The sequence below is a fragment of the Sminthopsis crassicaudata genome, chromosome 1 (assembly GCF_048593235.1).
Source record: "Sminthopsis crassicaudata isolate SCR6 chromosome 1, ASM4859323v1, whole genome shotgun sequence".
Lineage (NCBI taxonomy): Eukaryota > Metazoa > Chordata > Mammalia > Dasyuromorphia > Dasyuridae > Sminthopsis > Sminthopsis crassicaudata.
In genome coordinates, this window is record NC_133617.1 from 428457103 (window position 1) to 428467583 (window position 10481).

Below are 10481 nucleotides of genomic sequence, written 5' to 3' on the forward strand. Positions count from 1 at the left end.
AGCAGGTGATAACATCCTTAGGCTACAGCTTGTTTCTCTGTGAAAGGGAGGTAATAAAAGAGACCTTTCCCCCCTCATCTTTTCTTGCTAAGGTATATATCCCATAGCACATTTGTGGGGCTTTATCGAAAAGGATAGGCCACCAAACAAAGAAGGGCAGACCCATTCAGGGAGGGCTAAGTTTAAAAGGAGTTAAACCACTCTTTTGAGCTTTCTTTTTCCTTTTGAAATATATGAGTTGGTTTTCCCTCAGACTTGGTGTGAAAGATGTTTTCCTCTCTACCCCTTGTGCTCCCCCCCCCCAAAAAAAAAATGGTGTGGAAAAAATGAGCCCATGAACAGTGGATGTTCTGGTCTAGGTAGGCTTGATGATCATTTGCAAGTATCTGGCTATTTTTTACCAGAGCACAGAAATCTAAGATGATGATTACTAGTCTTATTTTCTTTGACAAATCCTGGGTCTGGATGTTGGTTGCTCTAAAGAAGGTCACCACTGAAACAACTTCTTGAAAAAGACAATCACAGGCAAAAGTGTGAACTCAAGCTATGATCCTTGCCAAAAGATATGGACCTCAAGTGAGTTGCTCAGGCAGTGCAGAACTTTGGTGAAAGTTAAATAATTAACAGTTCCAAAAAAAATGTGCCACATTTTAATATTTTAAGTTTTGACCCACTAGGAAGGTGTAATTGGAATTAAGGGTTACTGCTGCATGTTTTGAGCATTCATTAATATATGTATTTATGAATTGTTTTAATAATGATAGCTAATATTCATATAATGCCAATTACTGTGCTAAGTGTTTTATAATAAATATCTTATTTGGTCCTCATAACAACCTTGAAAGATAGGTACTATTATAACCATTTCACAAATAAGGAAACTGAGGCAGAGTTTAAATCAGTTGCCCAGAATCATACAGCTAATACTTATATCTGAGGTTGGATTTAAATTCAGGTTTTCCTGACTCCAAGCCCAGCACTCTGTCTCCTGTACTATAGTAGAAAAAAAAACTCCTTGTACTTGTTTGCTTTTTATATCATGTATCTTTCTAGACATAGCACCTTTAGATATTATAAAGGTGTCTTTTGGAAAATAAAACTCCGAGTTTTATATTGAAGAGACTTGCAGTAAGAAAACCAACCAACAAGCTATAACAATAGTTCAGCTATGAGAATATGGAGGCCTGAGTATTGGTAGCCTTGAAATTAGGAAGAGGGGAGGGTTTTGGTCAAAAGATAAGGATTCAATTTTGGACACATTGAGTTTAAGATGTCCAGTAGTCTGTTGGAAATGTAAGACAAGTGATCAGCAGAAAGATTAAGGCTGGATAAGTAGAATTGAGGATCATCAGCATAGAGATGATAATTAAATCTATGAGAAGTGATGAGATCACCAAATGAAATAGTGTAGAGTGAGAGAAAAGGACCTAGGTCAGAGCTCTGTGGAATACTCATAGTCTGTGGGGGTGACCTGGATGGAGATCTAGCAAAGGACACTGAGATGACTTTGTCTCAGATGGGTAAGAGGGATGAGGTTCTAGTTCATGAGGTGGGGGTTGGTAGAGAAAGCCTGAAGTACCAGAAAAATTACTCCCTGCTTGCCTCAGGGAGGCAATGATGGGTCAACCTTACAGGCCCATCCCCTGTGGAAATCTTGGGTGATCCCACCTTACAGTATCTAATCAGAAAAAAGTTTTATCCAACCCCCCAGGTTAAATTTTCCCTATAAATTTGTTCTTGGCCTATGCAATCTTTGCTGAATGCCCTTTGGGTTAGCCTGCCATGATATTCTGCCCTGTAGTGCCTTTTTACCCATCACCTTCTCCCATGCCTCATGGTGTCTTTCTCCTTACCTCATGCCTCCCCTATGGCTTTCTCCTTCTTGTAGCTAACTACCTCTTTTAGGGTGCCAAACTTCTCTATGGATTTAGCCTGCCAATTAAGATCATGCTCCCACCTCATGATGCATACCCTTTCTCTTGGTTAGTTGTGAGTTCCACTGGGGAACTTGTCTTTTCTTTGCTAACTGTATGCTCTCCAAATCCATTTCATATTTACTTCTTCTGATGTCCATTTCACCTCTTTATTTTGTCTTTAACCTCTTCTCATAAATAAACCTACCTTTTGCCAAAGAGAAAGGGCAATGTGAATTCTTCATATGTGAATTGCTATCATGCCCCATCATTTGGTGCCAGTTGCTTTCTTCAATCTCATCATTTAGTGCCTCCATCAATTCCATCATTCCGTGTGCTTATATCATTCTCAATATTTGTTTTTGCTGAACATCGAACTCATCAGTAAGATTGCCTTATAGCAATGAGAGAACCTAGCTAGTATTATGTAACATAATTTTTTAGTAGACACATTTCAATTTCATGATTTTCTGCAGCTTCATTCAGCAGCACCTGGGTTAGAATGATGGCAATAGATTATGAAGGTGTATGAAGGCTGAGCCTTGGCAAGGAATGATTGGTATTAAAATAGGGGTAATGGACTCAAGAAAAGACAATTTATAGTTGAATTGGTTTTCCAAAAAGTCAAGATGGAGAAGTCAGAAGAGAGTATAACTAATGCATGGGTGACATTCTGAGAAAGAACTGAGAGATTAGAGTTCCTGTTTTGTTGTGGCAAAGCAATAAAGCTGAGTGCAATGTCAATAGATTGTGATCAAATAGTAGAATTTCAGAGTTTATGAATATGAAAGAGGTTACATTTGTGGATAGTGGCAAGATCTAGAGTATAAACATCAAAGTAAGGTGGAAAGTGTTTAGACTTTTATATACTATTCTGAAATGTCCCTCTAACTGTATAGAATATATTTAATAATAATTAAAAAAAAATTCTAAGAGCTGGGAGCTTTCCGGTTTCCTTTCCAGTTTAGAATTGCATAAAGTGCTTAACTTTGAGACAAAGAAAAACTTGGTCTCAGCCTCAGATTCATTGTCTATAAAATGGGGTTAATTTGACCTTCCTCACAAAACTTTATCAAACACTATATAAATGCCAACATTATTATTGATTGCACTAGACTGAGATTCCACTTGTAATGTGATGTAGATTTTGCTCCCAGTCTCAGCTGTCAGTTTGCAGAGGAACTCTGAGCAGCAGTGGAATTAAATGATCAGGGTGAATATTCAGGTTCAGAATTTAGTAGAGAAATAAATTAAAATTTAAGTGAATCTGTTCATTTATTTTTGTAGAGAATTCTCTTTATTAACACAGATTTACATTTACTCTGTAACATCAGGTCTCGAAAATTGGTTGGGACAAAAATTAAGTGACATACCTAGGATCGCCCACCTAATGTATGTATCAGAGGCAGAGTAGGAAACCAGTTCTTTCTACTCTGATTTTCTATTTACTTCTCCAATCTCTCCAAAAAGGAAATAAATTTAATCTTGAGGTCATATACAACTGAAAGGAAAGTACCTTTGTCTTTCTGTGCAGCTGAAAAGAGGATACAATTGAGGAGAAAGTATGGCTCTCTAGATACTTCCTCTAGTGTCCTCTTCCCATCACTTCTGTATTACTCAGAAACAATTTTTCTGCTTCTCCAAAAGCAAAGACCAGTAGCCTCCATGCCTTTGAATTCTTACAACACCTTAGGTGCCAGAAAGTCCACATTAGGGTAAAAGAACATCTGTAGCAGCTCCCTAAACATGACTTTTGAATCCATCCTCATGAAAAAGACTAATGATCCATCATCCTTCATTTCTAACGGCTTTTTTTTTCTTCTCTTTCTTCTCTTGAAATCTTTCAGATTCCTTGTCCTGGTCTCCTCCTTTCCAGAAACCCCATATGCTCAACATCTTACTAAAATTCATCTTCAGGATGCTGGGATATGTTGGTTGGAGAAAACAATTTTCATTCAAAGAAATTCCTTAGGATTTTCTTTCAAAAAGAGAGACAAAGGAGAGAGAAAGAGAAAATCAGAGAGACAGAGAGAAGGAAGGAGAGAGAAAGAGATAGACAGACAGACAGACAGACAGACAGAGACAGAGAGAAGGAAGGAGGAGAGGGAAAGGGAAGAGAGAGCAGAGAGAGAGAGCAGAAACAGAGAGAGCAGAGAGCAGAAAAAGAGAGAGAGAGAGATTTTCATGATACCAGCCATTTGGGGGTGATTCTCCATTCCAAGGTTTGCAAAGAATGGAAGGAAATATTTATGCATTTCATTTGGAATAGATATCAGTGAGGCAAGATACTTTTGCTTTCAAAAAAAAAATGTCGTATCTAAATTGACCAAAATGAGACATCTTATTTCACTTTTTTTTTTAATTTGGTAGCATCGTAAAATCTTCATGTTTTGCTTTATGTTTATATATATTTTGTCCCTTCACTTTCAAAATTCAAAATTATATATTTAAAGATGTAGAAAATGTGGTTGAAAATTTTGTTTTTGCATCAGAGTGGGGACTCAGTTGGAGGAATTAGGTGCCCTAGGTAATCTCTGTAATAACCCAGCTAGTGAGAAATCCAGGGAAGGATTTGCATTTGGGGCTAGGGTACAAAAAGTTATGTTTTTGCACTTTTTGGGATATTTATTCTAGAAAGATTATGAGTAAAATCTTTTCCTGGTTTCAACAGCAAGTCTGAAGAGTTCTTGGTAAGACTCTTGTCTCTTACACAGGTGGAAAACATGTCAGGACCAAGCAATCTCATATTTAAAAAAAGTTTTATTGAAGCCTTCTGTTTTTACATCATGGTCATTTCCAAATAAACCTTCTCCATTTCCCCTGTTTCCTTTGTAACAAAGAGACAGCTTATTTAATGTAAGTAATTGATTTATCAACTGCATCTAGCTGATTATGTAACATTATATAGTCATCAGTTCATTATGTCTTCTCTGGGCATAAGCTTGATTATCACTACTCAGAATTTAGCTTCTTGTTTCCTTTATTTTGCAGAAGAGGAAACTTGAGAGCTAAAGAAACTGAATGATTTTCTTAATGTTCTTAAAGTTTACTATTCTGACAGAGCCAGAATTCAAACGCAAAATCAGTTCTCCTGATGCCAAATCTAACAATCTTGCTTCTGTAACAATGCTTCTAAATCCAAAATAACTTTTTTTTTATATGACTATAGATAGCTTTAATTTCATCATCTGAAAATTGTCCACATCCTTTCACCATTTATCTATTGGAGAAGAGTTTGCACTCTTATAAATTTGGTGATTGTTTTTTTTTAAATAGTTTTTATTTACCAGATTTTGCATGGGTAATTTTACAACGTTGACAATTGCCAAACCTTTTGTTCCAATTTTTCCCCTCCTCCCCCCCATCTCCCCAGATGGCAGGTTGACCAATACATATTAAATATGTTAGACTATAAGTTAAATACAATATATGTATACATGACCAAACAGTTGTTTTGCTGAACAAAAAGAATCGGACTTTGAAATAGTGTACATTTAGCCTGTAAAGGAGGTCCAAAATATAGGTGGAATAAATAACTTTTAAAAAGAAATTTTGTAATTGTTTACCATGAGTATATGAGGGTAATGAGCTCAGAACAGCATTTTCTTTCTAGGATGTCTTCTGGTTTTTGGAAACATCTGCAAGCATATCTATTTGGCATAGACCCATGTGAATCCCAGACTAGAACCATAAACTTTCCTGAAAAATACAAGTTTTTTCAGGTATATAAGGACTTGTTGGGAGACAATAGGGGGAGAGAAGCACCTTATTTTTCCACAGAAAGTTTGGAAATATTTCCCCTCCCTGTGCATGGTTTCTATAGTGAATGAATCTTGAGAATATCTCCCCCCTTTTTAATAGTATATTAACAATGGCAATCTGTTTCTGAGTTTTTTCGCTGCTAAATATTTACACCACTTTAAAAATCCTGAATAGACCATCCCTGTTTTGAGACAGAGGGCTGTATAGATATCACAGCCTCTGGAAGACTTTGCCTTCTCTATGAGACCAGGAAGTCTCTATTTTTGTCTCTATATTTCTGTCTCTCAGGTTTGGGCTCTTGCCTGACTCTAGAGGTATCCGTCAGGCCATAAGGTCTAGAGTGAAGTTTTTCATTTCTGTAACATTAATAGTTTCTCAGAATTCATCATTTCCCCAATACTTGCAGATCTTTCTTCTAGTGTTGCCTTAGGGATGTAGCTAATTGCATTCAGGGTATGGGGGGGGGGAGATTTTCTTAATTCATAAGAAAGTAAATTATTGGCACAGGTGCTTAGTACAGAATGAGACTTGTCCTGAGAACAATGGAAGTAAAGATATCAGGAAGGAACTGGGAAGATGAGATAAAATTAGGAAAAAAGACTTTATTAAGCACCTTTGCTACATGCCAGACACTACACTAGGCAATTTCCAAATACCTCATTTGACCCTACAATCCTGCAAGGTAGGTTCTATTATTATTTCCATTTTACAAATGGGGAACCTGGGGTTAAATAGCTTATCCAACTGGTAAATGTGTAAGGTTGGATTTGAATTCATATCATGCTTGACTCTAGGCCCAAAATTCTATTCACTGTACCACCTAGCTGTCTCAACCCTGCTGGAACTTGCAAGGAAATTTCAGGAGAGAATCTGAGGCCTTAAACCTCTGGACAATCTCTTCTTGGACAAAGAACATTTGGAGATACCAAAGTTACTAAGCAAAGTTACTATGGCCCCTATAAAAATGAAGAGCATATAATTATGTTCTACTAAGTCAAAGTCACTTTGATTCTAATATTCTGCTCTTCTACTTTTTACCATAGCAACCTCAAGTGGGTATTCAAAAATTTCTTAATTCTTCCCTTAAATCAGATTATTTCTACTGAAAAAGTCTCTTCCCATCCCCTTCTCTACTTTCTATGAAGACTTCATTACTCTTCTGTCAGTGATAAAGAAGCCATTGGAAATGATGGCTGGAGGAGTGTTGCATATTCTTTGGCTGAAAGGTATTCAATTGCCTATCAGAGAATGTTATTTTTGCTTCTAAGAGGAGACAGCCTATTGTTGCTGGCGCCACCACTCCCACAAAGTAAGTGATAAGCAGATGTGTTGAATGAACAAGATGTGCCCTGCTCCCACTATGGGAGCGAAGACCACTGCAGGAGACCTTGGTTCTAGGCCTGGCTCTGCCTCTGACTAACTGTGTGACCTTGGGCAAATTTTCCTTTCCAGGCATCATTTTCCCAGCTCTAACATTGTAGGAATCTGTGATCATCAAAATATACCAGGATCTAGTGTTTTCCAGGTGTCTTAGGCTGTCATTTACTAAGAGAGGAAATAGAAATATAGTACAATCTTTTTCTTTTCTTTTCTTTTCTCAATAGTCTTTTATTTTTTCAAATACTAGTAAGGTAATTTTCAACATTCACTTTGGACAAGATTAAATTTAAATTTAATTCTAAATATTTCTCTTTTCCAAGACAACAATCTGATACAGATTAAATATTCCTTTTAAACATATTTCCATATCTGTCTTGTACAAGAAAAATCCCATTGATGGGATAAACCTGTGTCACCTTTAAACTGTAAAAGAGGGGTGATTAGGGTCTCAGCTTTCCCCTGGGAAAAGCCTGCAAACTCACAAGTTAAGTGGTTTCATTCAATTGGAGATCTTGGTCAAATCACCTTCCATTGAAACTGAGATCTTTGGGGGATGGTCTGGATCCCCTTTAGGGAGTTCCCAGACTCTGGGAAAAGCCTTCAAACTCCCAGTTAAGTGATTTTATTCTGTTGCAGATCTCAGCCTGATAATCCTATTGAGTAGCTCAAAACTGCAAGATAAGTATTCACTTTTCAACTGGAAATCTAGTCTCGGGGCATTGATTGAAGCCTGAGCCTCAGACCATTAATAAAAGACAACTCTGAACTCAAAATCTTTGCAGAAATCTAAAACAGGATTAAGCTTCCTAAGGAAGCTCTCTTCTTGGCAAAGCTGCCTGCCAGGATTTTGCCCACCATGAAGATACTCTCTTCTCGGTGTTAACTTTTGTTATTCCCCTGACAGGACCTTGCCACTAAGAAGTCTATTTTCCTAGTAAAGCCGACGGCCAAACTCCTAATGAGGAGTTTTGCCCACTAGGAAAGCGGGCTTTTCAGGGCCAATAAAAATCCCTTTTTGCCACAAATAGATTTTGGGTTTGCAAATTCTTTCCCATTGGACCTGCGTCTCCGAGCAGAGGGGATCTCTCTCCCTATTCCCACACTTCATCAATACCAAAAGGGGAAAAAAAAACATGAGAAAGAAAAAGTAAAGAAAAAAGTAAAAATATTATGCTTTGATCCACATTCAGTCTCCATAGTTCTCATTCTGGTTGCAGATAGCATTTCCAACCAAAACAAATACAATTGTCTTAAATCACCACTTTGCTGCGAAGAGTCAAGTCCATCACAGTTGATCATCACATAATCTTTCTAATAATATGTACAATATTCTTCTGATTCTGCTCATTTCACTATGCATCAGTTCATGTAAGTCACAATCTTTTCTACTCCCCCTGTTTAACCATAATGTTGAGGCCTTTAAAAGGTCTTGTGGGAAAGACTAAGTCTTTGGACTAAATGAATAAGTAAATAGGATTGGTTTCTCCAAAAGCTCTGTTCTATAGATGCTAGAGAAATCTCAGATCTCCCAGACTGAAAGGCAGAGATTTGAGACTATCTCTCCATGAACATGTTCCAGCTGTTTTACTAGCATTAAAAAATCTTCATGATCCACCCTTTCCCCCTTTTTCTATTATCTTTATGTATTTCCTATACCCCAGAAGTGAAGCACATAATCTACTGGCTGCATGGGATCACCAACACAGATAAAGTTAATATATTGTTTTCTAAGTTAATATATGCTGGCAGGGATCCTTATATATCATTTAGTAGCCCCATTTCTATTTGAGTTTGTTACCACTGCCTTACACAACTCTCAAGTGTTCTGTGATCCATCTGCTCACTGCAGGCATTTTCCTTGACTATATATTCCATTTCTGGAAAGACCCTCTTGGTTTCCTTCAAGTTCCAGTTAAACTTCTTTCTACAGGAAGCCTCACCTGATTCATCTTAATTTTAGTGCCTTTATTTTGTTGATTATTAAATATATATATATATATATATTTTATTTTTTTTTTCTTCTTGAGAATAAGAAATGCTTTGGATTTTTTTTTTTTTTTTTTTTGGTCAGTCTTTGTATAACTACTGCATACCACAATGTCTGGCATATAGTAAGGTCTTAATAAATGTTTATAGACTGACAGACAAATAGGGGGAAAAAACCCTTGCATTGCATGTTAGAGGTACAAAGACTTTAATGCAGATCATCTAAGCCAACCAATGCTTTTTCTTTTTTTTAATTAACTTTTTTTCTTCAACAGTATTTTATTTTGACAGAATCAGCTACACCCAGAGAAGGAACACTGGGAAATGAGTGTAAACTGTTAGCATTTTTTTTGTTTTTCTTCCCAGGTTATTTTTACCTTCCGAATCCAATTCTTCCTTTGCAACAACAACAACAACAAAAAAATTCGGTTCTGCACAGATATATTGTACCTAAGATATACTATAACATATTTAATATGTATGGGAATGCCTGCCATCTAGGGGAGGGAGTGGAGGAAAGGAGGGGAAAAATTCGGAACAGAAGGAGTACAAGGGATAATGTAAAAAATTACCTATACATATGTACTGTCAAAAAATGTTATAATTATAAAGTTAATAAAAAGCAATTAATTAATTAATTTAATTAAATTTTTAAAAAAACACACAAAACCAGTATTTTATTTTTTCACTTACATGTAAAAATAATTTTCAACATTCATTTTGTAAGATTCTGAATTCCAAATATTTTTCTCTCTCTTCCTCTCCAAGATAGGTTATACAAGTCCACCATTTTAAACATATTTCCACATTAGTCATATTGTAAAAGACAAATCAGAACAAGAGGGCAAAAACCCACTAGAAAGAAAAAGCAAATAACAAAAAAGGTGGAAATAGTATAGTTCAATCCACATTCAATCTCCATAGTTCTCCTATTGGATGTGGATGACATCACTGCCTTTCCTCAGCTACCATTACAGTCACCTCTTCCTTGACTTTTCTACAGCATTTGACACTATTAAATACTGAACCTCCTTTCTTTTGAATGCTCTCTATTCTCTTGACTTCAAATCCCATACTTTCTGGGTTGTCATCTTAATTCTGGACTTCTTGTCCCTTTGCTCTTCATCCTATCTCTAGCCCCTTACAGTAGATGTTGCCCTTCTTTAGCTATAACTCCTGTTGGGTCAGAAACCTTGGTAATATTATTTACTCTCCTAGCCATAGTTTTCCCTTGCATTTACACAGTTACTAACCTAGTTACTTTGTGGAACTTCAGATCTGCAGCTCCAATTGCCTATGTAGCATTCTTGGCAATCTTGCCAGCACCACAGGTTCAACACGTCTAACACTTAAGTCTATTATCTTTCCCTCTAAATTTGTTCCTTTTCTAGCTTCTTTATTTCTGTTCTATTATTCACCTACTCTAATAATCTTTGACTT